Source organism: Heterodontus francisci, chromosome 7, assembly GCF_036365525.1.
Source record: "Heterodontus francisci isolate sHetFra1 chromosome 7, sHetFra1.hap1, whole genome shotgun sequence".
In the NCBI taxonomy this organism is placed as follows: domain Eukaryota; kingdom Metazoa; phylum Chordata; class Chondrichthyes; order Heterodontiformes; family Heterodontidae; genus Heterodontus; species Heterodontus francisci.
Window position 1 is genome coordinate 116,516,515 of NC_090377.1, and position 17,963 is coordinate 116,534,477.

Sequence of the window (17,963 nt, forward strand, 5' to 3'; positions counted from 1 at the left end):
ACTTTCAAACGGCTCGTCAAAACCTATCCATTCAACCTTGCCTTTGGTTACCTCCCCAAATTTCTCCAACACCTCTTGCCAGATCCCTTGCAGAAATGAAGAGCCATTGTGAACAATGCCACGAAGATTGAAAGGAATGGAAGAGAAGACCAGATAATTCACAAAACTAGCCATTAGATGATGCCAAGCTTGAAGATGGAGCATTTTTGATTATAGGATGAAAGATGTTGGGTTCCACAGTTTTCAGACTGTGGGAAAGAATAATTTTGTGTATGGGACAGTCCAGTGAATCTTGATTTCAATATGTGGGGATGCAGGGAGGAGGAAAGTGGCACATGTAGGAAGATGGAGGAGCAACTGTAATAGTGCCAATAAAATAAAGACCAGAAAGATTGGAGACAATAGGTGAGACAGGAATCACCTACCACTTGACAAGTTAGGAGTATAAGGGAAGTGCTAGAACTGCCAGCAATATAGAGAATTTGGACAGACATGGAGTTCAGAGATGGTTAAAGTTGTAGAGCAGAAAATGTGTTTGGCTGAAAGAGGAGAAACAGCTTTTTGGAAGAGAATTTAGCAGTGGAGGGGATATGGGAGTTCCCCTTGAGCTTATACAAGAGAATGAGACCAAGGATGTTGATAAATGAAGAAGGACTGAAGATGAAGATCTCAAAGGTATTGATTAGATTTGGGAGTTACATGAAAAAGCAATGGGGTTAAATTTCAGTGGGGCTTTCACCTGAGCATCCAGTGTAACTGTGTTGGGAGATCTGCGGAAACACAAGGAAAAGCTTAAATGGGAGGGCATAATTTCAAAGTTTGCAGATGACGCAAACCCCAGAAATGTATTAAACAGTGGGGAGGATAGCAGCAGACCTCCAGGAGGATATAGACAGACTGGTGAAATGGGAAAACACATGGCAGATGTAATTTAATGCAGAGAAGTGTGAAGTGATGCATTTTAGCAGGAAGAATGAGGAGAGGCAATATAAATTAAATGATAGTTTTAAAGGGGGTGCCGGAACAGAGAGACCTGGGGTGCACATACAGAAATCTTTAAAGGTGGCAGGGCAAATTGAGAAGTCTGTTAAAAAGGAAAACGGTGCAGGGCTATGGGGAAAGATCAGGGGAGTAGAAATAATTGGATAGCTCTTCCAAAGAGCTAGCACAGGCACAATGGGCTGAATAGCCTCCTTATGTGCTGCATCATTCTATGATTCTATGATTTATTGACATCTTTTCTCCAGAGTTTCCACTTAACTCCTGCCCAAGTTACCATGGGTGATTGGAAGATGTTTTTGAGAATTGAAAGAAATAAATGTTTATTGAGGGGATAGGCTGGAGGAGCTTCTTTCCCTCCCAAGCGGGCATAAAGAAGGGCAGGGGATTTCACTCCGGTGTCCTGGTCAATATTGATCCCTCAATCAACATCACAAAAGCAGATTATCTGGTGGTCATCAGATTACTGTTTGTGGGAGCTTGCTATGCGTAAATTGGATGCTGTCATTCCTACATTTTAACAGCGACTACACTTCAAAAGTACTTCATTGGCTGTAAAGTGCTTTCTGACATCCTGAGGTTGTGAAAGGCACTATAGAAATGCAAGTCTTTCAAGTCTTTTTAATAAAATGTTTCTGGAACAAGTAAATTGACTTCAAATTCTTTTGCATGAAAATCATTCCTAGAAATCAATAGTAAATAAATAACTGGTTGTTAATATGCATTGAATTTGAACAGACGGCTACTTAAGTGAGATTCATAGTGACCTCTTTTTCTTTGCCAAGCTGATTAAAGCACTATTCTCTTCCTTCAGTTATGTTCTGTATTACTTTATGATAAGAGCTTGTAACTTAGGTCAATTTTATTAAAGCCAAATAAAGAAAATTGTGGCCAAAGTAAATAATGATTCAAAGCCATTTGTTGATTTTTTTCACCTGTGTGAACAAAACCCTGAGTGATCATTTAGATTTTGTATTTCTGCTGCAGCACTTTGTTGCTATCAGGCAACCCTTTTCATAATGCATGCCAGAGATAGAATATGATTGGCAATCAGCAGATGTAGGAATCAAACAGCATTCCTCTTTGAAAAGTACATAATCCCTTTATTGATTCAAAAACATTTCCAAAGGTTTTAATCACTGCCAATACCCCTAGTGGCCAAGTGAACTGATTGTTGTTGTGCAGTTTTTTGTGAAATCGGTTAATTGGTCAATTTCAGAGTAAATTAACTGTTACTGTTTTAGAAAGTGCGAGCAATTGGTGAGGAATCTGACTCTCAATTGCATTGAGATTAAATTTTGCCATTGTGAAAAGTATTGAAGTCAATGTAAAGTGCGAGAGATCTTTGATCATCTCCCCAGGCCATGCATCTTCTGTGCTCAAGAGACTGAATGGGTTGACAGGCAGCTGGTGACCGGCTTCCGCTCCCCCCCCCCCCACCCCCGTTGCTGCTTTGAGCCAGTTTCAAGGGGTATATTGGAACAGCTTGGGGAGATGTCCCCCTCTCTGCACCCCTCCCTCACCTCCCCCAAACACAAAATAAATCATGAATGGAAACTCAGCAGAGTGCAGGGATCCAACCTGCGTCCCATCATCCCATCGAGACGGTAACATAGTCACTGAACTAGTAATCCAGAGGCCCAGGCTAATGCCCCAGGGATATGGGTTCAAATCCCACCTTGGCAGCTGGTGGAATTTAAATTCAATTAGTTAATAAAAATCTAGAATTGCAAGTTAGTCACAGTAATGGTGCCATGGAACTATCATCAATTGTCATAAAAGCCCATTTGGTTCCCTGCTGCTGTTACCTGGTCTGGCCTACATGTGACTCCAGGCCTATATGTGACTCCAGACCCACAGCAATGTCGTTGACTCATAACTGCCCTCTGAAATGGCCTAGCAAGTCACTCAGCTCAAAGGCAATTAGGGATTGGCAACAAGTGCTGGCCTTGCCGGTGAAGCCCACATCCATGAAAGAATTTTTTTTTAAAAAGCTGTGTTGCTTAGCCCCCACATAAGGAACTGCTTTGTTTTTCTGCTTAGTGTCAGCAGTTGTGATGATATTCACATTTCTCAGTGTAAACTTGCAGCTGTGTATATGCTTAAACCTGGGCTAGCTGTGCAGGGTGGTGGCATGACCATTCACTACCTGCAAGCTCTTTAAAATTGCTGTTTACTGTGAAACTTGTAGCACCGAATGGTACAGTTTCTAAATGTTATATTTCCTTGACAGTACATGAATAAGTACACCACGTTCTGTTACTCTACATCATTCAGTCGTCATGAAGCAATGACATGCTTTGTGTTGCAATATTAGATTCCCTTTTGGCTAATTCTTCTAGTAAAATTGCAGCAAATACTCCCAAATTAAATTTGATATTGTCAGGTCTGTTTGGAACATTCTAATTAAATCATCTTGGCAGAGAAATGTAAGGTTTTGTCCATGCAAAATCTGTGTACCTGTGGCAGACTTGGAGTAAGCTCTGAATATTGCAGTAGTTCAATGCTGGTGTCTCATTTCTTATTAATCCTTTAATATAGTTTAGGTAGATGTGGATTTATCTTTTTATTTACAGTATTTGTATATTCTGTATCTACAGAGAATTGTACATTTGCATATTCATCTGGTAGTAATTTTGGAATAAAACATTGCAACAATCCAGTTTTGGCATAAAGTTAACCTATAGCTTCAGGAACTCCCTGCTCTATTTGAAAGATGGTATCTTCCAGTAACTGGCCTGAGACTCCTCACACAGCTCATGTAAAGTCCGCTGGAAAAAAAGAAGCGGATTTCAGTTTTTCTTGTACCGGGAACTGCAAGATGTATTTAAGCATGCAATCTTAGCTCACAGAGCAAGTGCTTTGCTGGAGGCATTTTTGCACTGGAAGCTTTTCTGGAGAAGGTGGCTGAACAAAGTGGGAACACTTAAAATTTGGTGTTAATTTCAAGATTGTTTTACTGAAGAATAGAATTATTTTTCTGTAACGTTTTTAATATTGTAGAGAACTGGATGATATGGAAGGTTAGATGGTGATTTTTCACCTTTTGTCCAGACGGATGAAATTAAGTCTGTTCTGTCTTCTGGCTCTAAACGTTCCATGTGAAATGAGTTTGGGCGGTTTCAAATCAGCTCCTAGTACCCATGGCCGTGGGCCTTCAGCACAAAACTGCTCCACATTCTGCACTAATTGACAGTGGCAGACAGGCCTAGAGATGTTTGGTGGGAAATTGAAAATTCCACACGAGTACAGCAGGGTAACCTGAAGCCGTGCTGCGGTACATTTGTTGTGACATGGTGGAGGGAGTTTTCTTCTGCATCAGTCTCTGATGTATGTGATTTAGGATTGCTTACTGCTGATGGTGGACTCCTCAGATGGAAATATTCCATTTCCCAGCACTAACATTTCTCAACTTGAGCGCAATTAAAAAAAAAAAAAGTTTTAGAAAAGATGTATGAGATAGATTCCAGGGATGAGGAATTTCAGTTATGTGGATAGATCGGAGAGGTGAGGGTTGAAGGGAGATTTGATAGAGGTGCTCAAAATCATGAGGGGTCTAGGCAGAGTAAATAGGAACTGTTCCAATTGGCAGAAGGGTTGAGAATCAGAGGACACAGAGTTAAGGTGATTGGCAAAAGAACCAAAGGCGACATGAGGAAATTCCTTTTACGCAGTGCGTGGTTACGTCTCTGGAATGCACTGCCTGAGAGTGTGGTGGAGGCAGGTTCAATTACGGCTTTCAAAAGAGAAATGAATGAGAATGGGCTGAATGGGCCAAATGGCCTCTTTCTGTGCTGCAACCATTCTATGATTCTATTCTATAAAAGTCTATAAAATCTGATGAATGACTCATTCGATTTGTGCACATTTTTGTCAGTTGAAATTTGGGTGACTTGTACATCGGTATTTCTTATTTTACTGACTAGTGTAAAAATGCGGGACAACTTGTACATTGATTCAACCAGTATATCAGACTGTATTTTATTTTAATATTGTCTTGTGCATTCTGATGACTTTGCCTCAGGTCGAATGCAACTCCACTGGTGGCATCAGTCCTCCAATTCGGTTTTATGTGCCCCTTCCACTTCAGTGATCCCAACATTGATGGTTGGCTATGTAGGAGCTCCCATAGTATTCACTGATCTTGTTCTCATTGCAGATATGTTATAAAATTTATTTTCATTGGTGATTTTTAAAAATATAATCTTGAGTTTCACACTGTTTAGTTTTCTTCGGTTATAAATTTCCATGTTGTATTTATATCGAGAACTGACTATATAAATGTTATACTGTGATTACATTTTTCCCCAAGGAGGTGCTGCCAAGCCACTGCTGGCTGGTGGGTATAAACATAGTGTGACAAGTTTACATGAGCAATTCTACTTCGAATGAGGATATAGGAGTTTGCAATGGAAATATTATAAAATTAAAGGCGCAGAATTGGGTCTCAGTTAGATCTCTCCAACTTAGTCCACTTCTCTAATGGCCTTTAACCCTGCTTCATCTGAAAACTTGATCTTCAATTCCTCTGCGCAGTCCCACAAGAGATTAACCATATTGTTGCCTGTGGGGTGTCGAGACTAAGTGTGGTCTTCAGATGAAGTGAGGTCAGAGGCTGGGAGATTCTTGAACCAAAGTGTAAAACCATGGGCTGAATTCTAGAGGCCCGATCACACGGAGGGGGCGGGCTGTCTGTCACCGGCAATAGCGTCAGCCGTCTGTGCGCAGGCGCTGACGCCGTTTTTAAAGGGCTGTCAGCCTTACTGGTAAATTTAAATATTTAAAGATAGATTAAATAAATACATCTCTTTTGCCCCTCTCCCACCCCCCTAATAACAAATTCATTATTTGTCCTCCCCCCCCCCCACCCCAAACACTTAGTATCTGACCTTGTTCCCCCACCCCCCCACAACTGCCACCATTCCCTACACCCATGATGCTAATTTGACAACAACCCCCCCGCCCCCACACTGAGAAACCTACCTCCCCTGTCCCCACCAGTGTTGAGCCTCGTTTCCCCGGATGGGGATCTGAAGGTGTGGCAGTGCCAGCTACTGAAGATCTCGGTGGGACATTAGGAGGCGACGGGAGAGTTATTAATTCAGGTATCGTAATTTATTTTAATATTTATATTGTGATCCTGTCACCGGGGTGGGGGGGGGGTGCGTCCACGAGGCCTTGCAATATCGAGCCAGGCCCTGCCAGCGTCGAGGTCCGTGGTGGGCCTCATCCGGGGCCATCTTCACGCCCTCCCTGCCAGGGATCCCGATGTCGAGGAGTCTATTGAATCCAGCCCCATGATTCAGTCTCATTTTAAAATTGGACATTTTTCCCTTATTTTTCTATTTCCATTAGAGGGTGTGTGCAAATTGTGAGATGACAAGCTTACACAGGCAATTTCTATTGTTAATGTGGATATAAGAACTGGTAATGGAAACAATCGACATTTAGAAACAATATTAATCGATTGCTGCAAACATGAGAAAACAAAATGCCTGACTGTTTTTCTGAGGAGGGAACATTCTGCTGCTTGCTTCCCTCCTTTTCCCTGCTGGAGAGGAGAGCTAGTGCTTAATGTATGTGCAACTGTGGAGAGTGTTAAATGGGGATGAATGCTAATGCTATCTGTCACCTCGCAACGGCTAATGTTACAGGATCTGCACCTTAGTTGGCTGCTAACAAGTGTTAATCTGCAAATGACACTTTGGTTGGATTCTGAGTTGGAAGAATCCAGTCATTGGACCTGAGACTTCTATCTCAGTTATTCTGCACTTTGGAAACTGGGCCAGGGTATAAATCATAGAATGGTTACAGCACAGAAGGAGCCACTTGGCCTGTCGTGTTTGTGCTGGCTCTCTGCAAGAGCAGCTCAACTAGTCCCACTCCCCTGCCCTTCCCCCATAGCCCTGCAATTTTCTTCTCTTCACATGCTCATCCAATTCCTTTTTGGAAGCCATGATTGAATCTGCCTCCACCTCACTTTCAGGCAGCTATGAAAATGAAAACAGCAGTTATTTTTGTACCGTTTGTCCAGCATCCAGTTGCAGTGTAGCTGTATCTTAATTATTGGATTGCCTGCTCCATACTGCTCTACACAGTGATGGGATGACATCGGTTAATACTGGGCTGTATTGGTGCAGTACAATCTTTTATCTTTTTCACAGATCGCTGTATTTGGCATCCGTTGAAGAAAGTTGTTTCTGGTGGAAACAGGTGTAAGCTGCAGCTGTCTCACATTCTGGCGTCAGAAACCAATGTAAGCAAGTCAAATCCTACACGGCCTTCATAGTGCAAATGTAGGAAAGCGAGTGGACTAGGCATCTGATAAAGCCAACCATGAAATTCCCCATCAGATTTCTATCCTCTCTTGAAATCAGTGACTCCTTAATACAGTATGGCTATACTGGTGCTTGGTACCTCGAGGTGAGCATTACCCAAGTGGGCAGTATTCATTTATGAGCTGCATTGGTAAGTGTTAGTAAGCTATTGAACCACATTAAGCATGGTATCTGATTCCGGTCTTGTCGTCCTTGTTGGATAGAAGTTAGCAATAGCACCTCAGCTGAGTTGTTGTCCTTCCCTAGCCCTGGGATATAGGGACCAATTGTCCTGCCTGAGATCAACTAACTCAGCGCAAATCTGGTTTCTACTTGGGACCTCGCTGGTTTGTATGACTCAGTAGGTGATGCATTTACCCAAGTAGGTCATTTGCACCAATGTAATAGTATCTATATTCGGATATCCTACAAAACCCATTCTCTAAGCTTAGAAATTTAGGTGAGTTATGGGAGGATTGCTGGGATAGAAGGAAAGAGATAGTAGGACAAGTGCTAGAAATTATTCTTCAGTATTTTTCATCCATCATTCTGATTCTGATCATTTGTCAGTTGTGGCTCGGTGGATAACACTCTCACCTCTGAGTGAGAAGGTTGTGAATTCTAGTCCCACTTCGGAGACTTGAGCATCAAATCCATGTAGACACATCCTGCGCAGAGGTGCCATCTCTCAGATGAGACGTTAACCTGAGGCCCGCCTGCCCTCGCGAGTGGATGTTTCAAATCCCATGGCACTATTTTGGAGATGAGCAGAAGAGTTCTCGCCAGAGTCCTGGCCAATATTTATCCTTCCACCAACATCACAAAAACAGATTGTCTGGTCATTTCTGTTTGTGGGATCTTGGCTGCTGAGGTTTCCGACATCACAAAAGTGAATATGCTTTAAAAGTACTTAATTGACTGTAAAGTGGTTTGGGACGTCCTGAGGTTGTGAATAGTGCCATGGGATCTTTTATATTCAGCTGAGAGGACAGAAGGGCCCTTGGTTTAATGTTTCATCCGAAAGATGGCACTTCTAACAGTGCAGCACTACCTCAGTACTGCACTGGGACTGTCAACCTTGATTTTATGCTCAACTCCTGGAGTAGGACTTGAACCCACAACCTCCTGACTCAGAGGTGGGAGTGCTGACCACTGAACCACAGCTGATGTGCACGATGGGAAGAATAACAATGGAAATGCAGCCGCAGGTTCTGGTTTATGCAGTAGTTGTGTTTTGCAGATCTGCTCCTCAGTAATACTCCATGTGGTAGATTGTGTGCAGGAATTGCTGATGCACATATTTCCTACTTGCAGAAGTCCTTGCCAACATGCTTTCCTGCAACCTGTCAGCTTCTGGTAATGCCAGCAGGGTGCATCTCTGAAGAACATATGGTGGGGAAAGAAGGAAAGCAATGATAAAAGTAATACAGTGAAAAGTCAGGAAAGAACTTGAGTTTCGGCAGATAATTTCAAATACTCTACATAAAACATAATGGCTTACATGCTGCAGAAGGGAACCATAGAAATGTCAAACTTCCAAAGTAACTGGCTAGCTGAAGGGTGGATAAGTATTTTGCAGTTTTAATTGACTATCTTTGCGATCACGAAGAGACCTAGTTTAATTTTTCTTCGGAAGATTCCACAGTATGGGACAAATTGTATGTGGCATGAGGAAAGAACAGGTTTCATAGAACACTTGAATATTCCTGGTTCTGTACTTAGTTCATAAAAAATACAACTGAGGGTTAGACACCTGTGTGACAATAAATACTGAATGATTGTAATACTGAAATGATGAGTGTGCTTTAGGAGGAGTTATTGTGGGCATTTTTTGTGATTTATTTTGGCTGATCAGCCAGGTTTGTTCACAGTACCTTTGTTAGAAATAGACACATAGAAGGTGGGCGGCGCAGTGGTTAGCACCACAGCCTCACATCTCCAGCGACCTGGGTTCAATTCTGGGTACTGCCTGTGCGGGGTTTGCAAGTTCTCCCTGTGACCGTGTGGGTTTTCGCCGGGTGCTCCAGTAGGATTAGTATAAATGGGTGGTTGTTGGTCGGCACAGACTCGGTGGGCCGAAGGGCCTGTTTCAGTGCTGTATCTCTTTATGACTCTATGAAATAGGAGTAGGCCATTCAGACCCCGAGCCTCTTCTGCCATTCAGTGAGATAAAAGAACAAAGAACAAAGATAATTACAGCACAGGAACAGGCCCTTCGGCCCTCCAAGCCTGCGCCGATCCAGATCCTCTCTCTAAACATGTCGCCTATTTTCTAAGGTTCTGTATCTCTTTTCTTCCTGCCCATTCATGTATCTGTCTAGATACATCTTAAAAGACGCCATCGTGCCCGCAGCTACCACCTCCGCTGGCAACGCGTTCCAGGCACCCACCACCCTCTGCGTTAAGAACTTTCCACGCATATCCCCCCTAAACGTTTCTCCTTTCACTTTGAACTCGTGACCCCTAGTAATTGAATCCCCCACTCTGGGGAAAAAGCCTCTTGCTATCCACCCTGTCTATACCTCTCATGATTTTGTACACCTCAATCAGGTCCCCCCTCAACCTCCGTCTTTCTAATGAAAATAATCCTAATCTGCTCAACCTCTCTTCATAGCTAGCGCCCTCCATACCAGGCAACATCCTGGTGAACCTCCTCTGCACCCTCTCCAAAGCATCCACATCCTTTTGGTAATGTGGCGACCAGAACCGTACGCAGTATTCCAAATGTGGCCGAACCAAAGTCCTATACAACTGTAACATGACCTGCCAACTCTTGTACTCAATACCCCGTCCGATGAAGGAAAGCATGCCGTATGCCTTCTTGACCACTCTATTTACCTGCGTTGCCACCTTCAGGGAACAGTGGACCTGAACACCCAAATCTCTCTGGACATCAATTTTCCCCAGGACTTTTCCATTTACTGTATAGTTCACTCTTGAATTGGATCTTCCAAAATGCATCACTGATCATTGCTGATCTGCAACCTAACTTCATATGCAAACTAACTCAGTGTATAAAAGTATAGAAATTAAAAGAAGTAACAGGGAGTTAAAAACATTTTTACAAGCATGCCCCCCTTTTTCACCAACCAGCTGATTTCAAGTATTGCATCAACACCATTGCAATAGTCAAGTTTTTAGGTAGTAGTGAAACCAGTTGCTTCAAACAAGATCTCAGTATTCGACCTGAACCAAGTGTCCTGATTTGTTTGGCTGTTTACCTCCCTATAGAGTGTGAATTCCTTTCCTCTCCCCTAAGAAAACTTGGCGCACTCACGAACCTTGTTTTTAGTAAACAACTCTTGCAGCCCCCTCTGTGAGAGTTTTATTAATATTCATTAAACATATCGTCAGTCGAAAGCTGTCTTCTGATTATATTTTTTTGCATCTTGCCAAACAATCAAGTACAATAACAGTGTACTCATATATAAGTCTGCTCATATGCTAATAGTCACGCTGTTAAGAATGCTTTTATAACTGCATCTTTAATATCAGTGCGAGAAACTATGCAAGTTGCAGTGTAACCCTGGAGTGGTGGCCCCGTCTGACATTAGTGAGGAGCACTGCAAGACCCACTGGAGGAAGCTGCCTGAAACAACTTACATTTAACATCATATTGACTCCAATTTGGATAATGCCAAACCTGTTTCAGAAAGTGCCTGGGAGTCTCTTAGACCCTTGTAAACCTGCCTGGAGTTGATTTAAACATGTAGAGAGTGTGGGTACAAGGATAAAGCTCTGCCTTGGCCAGTAGAATTGTAGTTGGGACCGGGCAGTGTAAATGAGGTACTACCTGACTAGAACTGATAGTAAAACTGCTGGTCTCTGTATAAATGAACCAACAGCCACTATAAGGTTGGTTAATGTTTGGGGTTCCTCTAACACCCAAGAAATACTTGGCAGGATTCCATTAACCTCATTCAATGGACCCTGTTAAATAGACTTGTCATGGTTCAACAAGAATGTACTTAAAGCCTGGATGGAGGCTTTCTGTTACAGATATGTCACAACTATTTTGTTTGAACTCTGCTGAAAATTTGTCTTCTCTTTCAACTGGAAACCTGAGATTTTCAATTTTTGATCACCAACATATTTGAAATACCCATTTCCCCATTGTCGCATACTTTTGTATTTCACCTGATCTCTTCCGGATTTGCCACAGCCTAACTTCAATTGTTGTGTTTCTGTCTTGTTCTCTGCTCATTTTTGGGTCCAGTGTGTTTGTCTCGCTCGTTATCTTGACCTGCCTGTATTATTTTTCTTTTTTCTTAGTGTTCCCATCATCACATAACCGTGACCTGTGTCAGCTGAGCGTGGCTCTGTGGTAGCACTCCTGTCTCTAAGTCAGAAGGTTGTGGGTTCAAATCCCAGTCCAAAGACTTCAGTACATAATCCAGGCTAACACTCTCAGTGCAGCACTGAAGGAGTGCTGCACTGTCGGAGATACTTTCATTTGGATAAGATGTTAAACTGATGCCCTGTCTGCCCTCTGTAAGGGGCCCAAAAAGTTTCCATGGCACTACTGGAAGAAGAGCAGGGGAGTTCTCCTGGTGTCCTTGCTAATATCCCTCAATCAGCATCTCTAAAACAGATTGGCCTTTATCACATTGCTGTTTGTGCGATCTGACAGTATGGCTGCCATGAATCCTACATTATAACACTGACTATACTTTGGAATTACTTTATTGGCTGTAAAGCGCTTTGGGACAACCTGAGATCATGAAAAGTACTGTATAAATGAAGGTTGTCCTTTCTTTCTATCCTGTTTCTAATATATCTTTGTAACAGCTAGATTTTACTATGCAGAGCCCAATTGAAACAGACCTGCTTGCGTTAGCCCCAGTGCTCTAGAATCTGCCTCATTTCCGTTTCAGTGAGGGTTTCAGAGCGCTGGTGATACAAAAAGTTGCCATTGCAACTTTAATGTTCTGGTTGTGGTTCATCTTCAATGATCCAGGCACGCAGCAAGAAAGACTACTACAGTCTATATGTATCTTTGGGACAATACCTTTAGCAGTGTGAAGGAAAACCACCTTTTCAGCTGGCATTTCTTCGTGCTGGAGACAGAAGTACCATCTTATTTGTGATGCAGCAATGTGATTTCAGAATTGCATTGTCTCACCATTGCCCGATCTTGCTGCTGAATTTAAAATAACATGATACACTATTTGCAAATTAATAATCCTATAATAATCATTTCAACACAGAAGAAACATTACTGAAATGGAAAATGAAAACTGTATAACGCCAACAAACATATAGAACGACAACAAAACAACTTACAATTATATCGCCCCGCTAACTTGGAGAAATGTCCCAAAATGCTTCACAGAGACGTAATCAGACAAAAATGATGCTGAGACAAAGGAGGAGGGTAACAAAAAGCTTTGGTTTTAAGGAGGGGATTAAAGGAAGAGAGTGAGGGACTGTGAAGGGAATTCCGGAGCATGGGTTTACACGGCTAAAGGCACAGCTGCCAATGATGAGGGCAAAAGGAAGGGGTGGATGCATGAGAGCCCAGAGTCAGAGGAACAGAGTGTTTGAATGGGGTCTGGTTTTCTGGCTGGAGGAGTTTATGGAGATAGTGAGGCATGGGGAGTGGGGGCAAAGTCATGAAGGGATTTAAACATGAGAATGAGAATTTGAAATTTGAGGTGTGGGGGACTGGGAACCGATGTTGGTCAGCAAGGGAGAGGGATGAGTGGGACATGGACCGGGAAGTAATTACATATCCTAGCATGGTGTGATGCTTTGGCAGTCGTTTTCACACGATATTAGCAGAGTAAGTCCTTAGTTCTAAGGATGTGTGAAGTTTTACAGTCTAGCTTAATGTAATTGCATTATGTTTTGTCCTGCATACCAATAACCTTTTGTTTTACGAGAAAAGACTTTGTGTTAGGAATTTCCCATGAGGATGAGATTGCAATAGACTTGATTTGATTGCCTTCTGGTGAGGTTAGCTGATGGGTGAGTGACCACCAAATCTGCCACACATGTGTTTTGTTTAAAACAAATATTTAACCACATATTTTGGGGACAGTAGTTTGCTGCGTTTCTGCTATGGCTGATGTAAGCTTTCTCTACATAGACCAGGAGTATGTATTCTTTAAGTACTGCTTCCTTTTTGAATCTTTCTGTTTGTAAAACTGTTTTAGTTCACCTTTAATATCTTCATTTTTAATCTTATGTCCTCTTAAAAGCTGCTTTAATTTTCTCTGATTTTTTTTCTTCATAAACTTGTAACAAGGAGGTCTGGTCCAGGTTTCTACATAACTTTTTGGAATCTTAAGAATTACTAAACTAAAAAAAAAAGTTTGTCATGTCACAGTGGCAAACTACAACAAATAAGAGTAATAAAGATATAGAAAGAGGGAGAAATTAAGTTTGTTTACTCAGACTCTCGAATTATTTCCTGTACTCATTCTGGTAATTGCTGGAAGTTCTTGCAGAAATAGATTGCATAAATGCTGGATAGTTATCAATATGTATGTTTTCAATTGTTTTTGTCATGGTTAGTGACTAAATATCATTATTTTAATGCCTATTTTAAAATCGAATATATTTGTTTCTCAAGTTTTTTTAATCAAAAATAAACTTCATTCATAAAATTTGTTTAATAAAAACGCATACCTACATGTGAACATACATACGAATTAAGAGCAGGAGTAGGCCACTCAGTCCCTCGAGCCTATTCCGCCATTTAATAAGTTCAGGCTGAACTGATTACTCCACATTCCCATCTGCCCCCAATAACCTTTCACCCCCTTGCTTATCAAAAATCTACCTACCTCTGCCTTAGTAATATTGAAAGACTCTGCTTCCAGCGCCTTTTGAGGAAGAGCGTTCCAAAGACTCGCGACCCGCAGAGAAATATTTCTCTTCATCTCTGTCTTAAATGGGCGACCGCTTATTTTTAAACAGTGACCCCTAGTTCTAGATTCTCCCACAAGGGGAAACATCCTTTCCACATCCACCCTGTCAAGACCCCTCAGGATCTTTTATGTTTCAATCAAGTCGCCTCTTACTCTTCTAAACTCCAGCAGATACAAGCTTAGCCTGTCCATATGAGGAGGTCTGGTCCAGGTTTCTGCACAACCTTTTGGAATCTTATGAATTACTAAACTTCAAAAAAAGTTTGTCATGTCACAGTGGCAAACTACAACAAATAAGAGTAATGAAAATATAGAAAGGGGGAGAAATTAAGTTTGTTGACTCAGACTCTAATTATTTTCTGTTTCCATTCTGGTAATTGCTGGAAGTTCTTGCAAAATAGATTGCATAAATGCATAAGACAAACCGCCCATTTCAGGTATTAGTCTAGTAAACCTTCTCTGAACTGCTTCCAACGCATTTACATCCTTCCTCAAATAAGGAGACCAATACTGTACACAGTACCCCAGACGTGCTGAACCTGTAAACTAACCTTTTGTGATTCATGCACTAGGACAACCAGATCCGTCTGCAACTCAGAACATCGCAGTCTCTCACCATTTAGATAATATGCTTCTTTTTTATTTTTCCTGCCAAAATAGACATATTCACATTTTCCCACATTATATTCCATTTGCCAGATCTTTGCCCACTCACTTAACCTATCTATATCCCTTTGTAGCCTCCTTATGTCCTCTTCACATCTTACTTTCCTACCTATCTTGTGTCATCAGCAAACTTAGCAACCATACTTTCGGTCCCTTCATCCAAGTCATTGATATAAAATTGTAAAAAGTTGAAGCCCCAGCACAGATCCCTGGTGCACACCACTCGTTACATCTTGCCAACTAGAAAATTACCCATTTATGCCTACTTTCTGTTTCCTGTTAGCTAGCCAATCTTCTACCCATGCCAACATGTTACCCCTGTACCATGAGCTTTTATTTTCCACAATAACCTTTGATGTGGCACCTCATCAAATGCCTTCTGGAAATCTAAGTACAGTACATCCACCGGTTCCCCTACATTCACAGCACGTTACTCCCTCAAAGAACTCCAATAAATTGGTTACACATGATTTCCCTTTCATAAAACCATGTTGACTCGATTACCTTGAATTTTTCTAAGTGCCCTGCTATAACACCTTTCATAATATTTAATAATTTAACAAAACAATTCAAATTGGACATTTCATAACGTGCAATACAGATCAGTTTCTTTCAATACAGTACGAGGTGCCTCACTACCCTTGCCAATTCAGATTATATTTACAATGTTCATTTGCATTATGTATCAAAAACATTCTCTGATGCATACAGCCTGAGGGGTTTTTACATGGGTTCCAGCCCCCTGGTGTACTATGATGGGAGGAGCTTTCCCCACTGAGCCTTTCTGCAGTTGTCCCAAGCTTTAGTGCATCCCTCAGCATGTAGTCCTGCACCTTGGAATGTGCCAGTCTGCAACACTCAGTCGCCAACAGCTCTTTGTACTGGAAGACCAACAAGTTTTGGGCAGACCAAGTGTGTCTTTTACCGAATTGATAGCCCTCCAGCAGCAGTTGATGTTTATCTCTGTCACTTGAGTTAGATATTTGCAAAAGGCCACATGTTGACTTTGTTGCTGATTTACAATTTTTCCTACTTCCAACTTTAGCTTGGTATCTCCCTTGATGGTATCGCTGAGATTAGTAATTTTTAAAAATTCTTTCATAAGATGTGAGCATCGCTGGCAAAGCCAGCATTTTTGTTCATCCCTAATTACCCTGGAGAAAGTGGTCATGAGCCACCTTCTTGAACCACTGCTGTCCATGTGGTGCAGGTACACCCACAACAGTGCTGTTCGGGAGAAAATTCCAGGTTTTTAACCCAGTGACAGTTTAGTTCCGTGTCTCGATGGTGTGTGACTTGGAGGGGAACTTGTAGGGGGTGTTCCCATGCGTCTGCTGCCCTTGGTAGAGATCATGGGTTTGGAAGATGCTGTCGAAGGACGCTTGGCAAAGAATGTGTGTCCTAAAGAGGCATACTAAACGCCTCTTCCCTACAGAATCAATCTTTCACTCACTGACACAGAAAATTTACAGTGTCTGTGTACAACTTGGGCATTATCTTTAATGGGCATTAAAATGGCTTTAATTACAAATATATCTGGCTTTTTCTTCACTGAGTCTCTCGGTGATGAATGTAGCTCCATAAATGCAGTGAGTCGCAGTCTATTAATAAGGGACTTATTAAACTCTGGAGATCTTTTGAGAAAAATGTTTCTTTACCACCTTCTTCCAGAATATCAGTATTAATTGTGTATTAGCATTCAATTATTATTGGATACATCCTACATTAAGGGAATTCCAGTTATTTTTTCCCATTAGCTTTGTTGTGTTACTTCACATGTTTTAATACCATACATTGTTTTTACGTTCAAAATTTTTTTTTGGTAGTAAGATTGTAGTAACATTTTAAGTGTCATCGAGGACCACTTTCTCACTTGGTTTAAAATGTTTTTAAATGATATAAAAATAATGTGCAATGCAGCAGAAATATGGATTTTATTGCACCGGTTCTGAACGAGTAGTGGCATGAATAACTCCTGAAGGAGTCATGAAATTCTAGTCTTTGACACTTGAAAGTAATCTGGTTTGTAACATTGCAGCATGCCATGAGATTTTCTTGGTCTCCTCAGTGTAAAGCTACAGAGAGAAGCATGAAGGGGTAGGTTTAACTCAACAGAGCAGGGAGGACAAATATTACAGAAAATGTATTCTGCCATGTAAAACTCATTTCTTCCCCCGCCCTTCTCAGTTTTCAACTTGTACTCTTGAAGGTTTAACGAGCTATTCTGTAGTGCGGTAGATCAGAGACCATTCCAATTCTGTCCTCATCTGACATACGTGTGCAAGTTTTTGCAGCACCAAGGCTGAAGATTTCTTTTTGTAACTCTGTTTTTGTGGGCATGCCTTTGTTACCTCCTGGAATCAACTATATTCCAATGCTTTCCTGGCCAGCACACCCTCTCTTCCACCCTCCCTAACCTTGAGCTCATCCGAAACTCTGCTGCCCATATCTTTGCTTACTGATCTTCATTGGCTTCCAGTCCAGCAGTGCCTCAGTTTTAAAATTCTCATCCTTGTAGCTAAATTCCTTCCATGGTCTCATCCCTCCCTATCTCTGTAACGCCCTCCAGCTCTCCAAGATCTCTGCGCTCCTCCAATCCTGTCCTCTTGTTCATCCCCAATTTTAATCGATCTGCCATTGGCGGCTATGCCTTCAGCTGACTCGCCCCTAAACCTCTCCGCCTCTCCATCCTCTTTTAAAATGTTTTTTGGCTACCAGTCCTAGTATCTCCTTCTGTAGCTTGTGTCATATTTTCTCTGATAATCATTGCTGGGAAGTGCTTGGGACGATTTGCTATGTTAAAGGTGCTATATAAATACAAGTTGTTGTTAAAGGACTCTGCCTGAGATCAGCTAATATGGACCCCAAGATCTCCCCCCCCCCCCCCCCCCCCCCATTGGTTTCACCTCGTACCTCATGAGCACCATACCATATTGCACTGAGCCAACATCTCATCCTGGTATGAATTTTGGCCGGAGCCATTGAAATGAGCAGCTAGCTGAGTGTCAGTTTGTTGAGGCTTGGGATTATTTTTCTAGTTTTGGTGAAAATAGTTTCAACTTAATTTTGTTGGAGCTCTTAAAGTGATTCTCTATTGTTGGAATCATGC

At 41.8% G+C, this 17,963-nt stretch overlaps 1 protein-coding gene across 1 annotated transcript in view; it reads left to right on the plus strand.

Moving 5' to 3' along the window:
- agap1 (ArfGAP with GTPase domain, ankyrin repeat and PH domain 1) overlaps positions 1 to 17,963 on the plus strand; it is a 727,575-nt gene that overhangs the window by 230,557 nt on the left and 479,055 nt on the right. The window lies entirely within an intron of this gene.